The sequence below is a fragment of the Pongo pygmaeus genome, chromosome 11 (assembly GCF_028885625.2).
Source record: "Pongo pygmaeus isolate AG05252 chromosome 11, NHGRI_mPonPyg2-v2.0_pri, whole genome shotgun sequence".
NCBI classification, from domain to species: Eukaryota; Metazoa; Chordata; class Mammalia; order Primates; family Hominidae; genus Pongo; species Pongo pygmaeus.
In genome coordinates, this window is record NC_072384.2 from 89,290,630 (window position 1) to 89,293,444 (window position 2,815).

The 2,815-nt window shown below is 47.9% G+C and overlaps 1 pseudogene; it reads right to left on the reverse strand.

The window, feature by feature from the left end:
• Positions 1-413: 413 nt before the first annotated feature.
• Positions 414-1,779, reverse strand: LOC129031093 (keratin, type I cytoskeletal 18-like; annotated as a pseudogene).
• Between the last annotated feature and the right edge of the window lie 1,036 nt (positions 1,780-2,815).

The window sequence follows — 2,815 nt, forward strand, 5'->3', positions numbered from 1 at the left end:
AAACATCACATGTTCTCACTTATTTCTGGGATCTAAAAATCAAACTCACACAGATAAGAAGTAAAGGATGGTTACCGGGGGCAGGGAAGGGTAGTGGGAAGCAGAGAGAGGTGGGGATGTTTAATAAGTACGAAAAAAATTAGTTAGGAGTGGCTGGCTGGAGTTCCAGGCCAGTGGGTCTTTTCCTGTAAGGCACCATGCAAGTGGGGTGACTCTTGCTACTCAGCGCCCTGGATTCAGCTTCATTCCTAGGGAATTGTTTACCAGTTTTTGAAGTATCCAAGGCAACCAGGGGCTGAAGTGGACCCCCAGCAGTGCGCAGCCGCTTTACAAAAATGTGGCCGACTACTTTTTTTTTTTGACCTCTGAACATTTTATTGGCCTCCTGCTCCCCAAAGGGTACCCTGCTTCTGCTGGCTTAATGTTTCAGAACTTTGGTGTCATTGGTCTCAGACACCACTTGGCCATCCACTATCTGGCAGGTGGTGGTGTTTTGGATGGTTTGCATGGAGTTGCTGCTGTCCAGGGCATCACCAAGATTGAAGTCCTCACCATCTTCCAGCAGGCGGCGGTAGGTGGTGATCTCAGCCTCCAGCTTGACCTTGATGTTCAGCAGGGCCTCCTACTCCTAGGCTTGGAGCTGTCCCTCTGCCCGAGTCTGTGCCAGCTCTGACTCCAGGTGCAGCAGGATCCCATTGAGCTGCTCCATCTGCTGGGCATAGTGGGCCTCCACCTCCCTCAGGCTGTTCTCCAAGCTGACCTTCAGATTTCTCATAGAGTCCAAGTCCATCTCCAAGGACTGGACTGTATGTCTCAGCTCCATGAGCATCATCTCAGCAGCTCCAACCTCAGTGGACTGCATGGTGACCACTGTGGTCTCTCCTCAATCTGCTGAGACCAGTACTTGTCAAGCTCCTCTCGGTTCTTCCAAGCCAGCTCGTCATATTGGACCTGGAAGTCTGCTATGATCTTGAGATTTGGGGGCATCTACCTCCACAGTCAACCCAGAGCTGGCAATCTGGGTTTGTAGGCCTTTTACTTCCTCTTCGTGGTTCTTCTTTATAAAGAGCAGCTCTGCCTTGAGAGCCTCGATCTCTGTCTCCAGCTGCAGCTGAGTGACATTCGTCATCAGTGACCTTGTGGAGCCCATGGATGTTACTCTCCACAGACTGGCACATGGCCAGCTCTGTCTCATACTTGACTCTAAAGTCATCAGCAGCAAGATGGGCATTGTCGATCTGCAGAATGATGCTGGCATTGTCCACAGCATTTGCGAAGATCTGAGCCCTCAGGTCCTCGATGGTCTTGAAGTAATGACTCCAGTCTCTGACCTGGGGTCCCTTCTTCTCCAGGTGCTCCCGGATTTTGCTCTCCAGCTTCCTGTTCTCGGTCTCCAGGCTCCTTACTCTGTCCAGGTAGGAGGCCAGGTGGTCGTTCAGGCTTTGCATGGTATCCTTCTCGTTCTGGATGTCTCCCATTCCTGCCAGACCCCCGGCCATTCCCACGGCCAGGCCCCCGGATCACACGCCGCCCCAGAAGCTGGTGGAGTGGGACACGGAGATCCAGGAACCAGAGCCCCCAGTGCCTGCATAGACACTGGCTGCACTGCTGACCGACCGGGTGCCGTAGCTGAGCACCTGGACAGAGCCCAGGGACCAGTAGTTGGTGAAGGTGGAGCAAGTGGTGAAGCTCATGCCGTCCCAGGAGGAGAGCAAGAGGACAGGACTCAGGCTTTGCCGATGACCCAGACAACTTTTTTAAACAGGACTTTGATCCCATTTCTCCTGACTGGGTCAGACCTCTGATCTAGAGTCTCCAGCCACCTCCCACAGGTGTGTTCAGGCTGGCAACAAGTTTGTACCTCCCTGAGATGGACCTCCCAAAGGAAGGGGCAGGTTGCCATCTTTGCTCATTCACAGCCTTCACTGGTGATACGTCTAGGTACTGGAAAATCTGAGTTGATTAGGGACTAGAGAAGACTTTCAGCATACCACAGAAGCCCTACTGAAAAGTAGCTAGACTATTAAAGGAAAAAAAAAAATCACCCAAAAGTCAGCAACCTCAAAGATAGAAGGTAGATAAGCATACAAAGATGAGAAAGATTCAGCACAAGAACACTGATAAAACACTGCAGGAGTTGACAGACAAAATAGCTGGTATGAAGAAGAATGTAGCCAACCTGACAGAGCTGAAAAACACCCTACAAGAATTTCATATTGCAATCACAAGTATTAATGGCATAATAGATCAAGCAGAAGAAAGAATCTCAGAGTTTGACAAGATGGGAGCAGACAAAAATAGAGAAAAAAAAATGAAAAGGAATAAACAAAACCTCCAGGAAATGTGGGCTTATGTAAACAGACCGAATCTATGACTGATAAGTGTACCTACAAGAGATGGGAAGAATGGAATCAATTTGGAAAACATACTTCAGGATATCATCCATGAGAACGTTCCCAACCTAGCTAGACAGGCCAACACTCAAATTTCATAAATGAAGGAGAAATAAGATCCTTTTCAGACAAGCAAATGCTGAGAGAACCTGTTACCTCCAAAACTGCCTTACAAGAGATCCTGAAGCAAGCAATAAATATGAAAAGTAAAGACCATTACCAGTCATTACAAAAACACATTGAAGTACACAGACCAGTGACACAATAAAACAACTACATAAACAAGTCTGCAAAATAACTAGCTAACTTCATGATGACAGGATCAAATCCACACATACCAATACTAACCTTAAATATAAATAGGATAAATACACCAATTAAAAGACACAGAGTGGCAAACTGGATAAAGAACCAAGACCCAT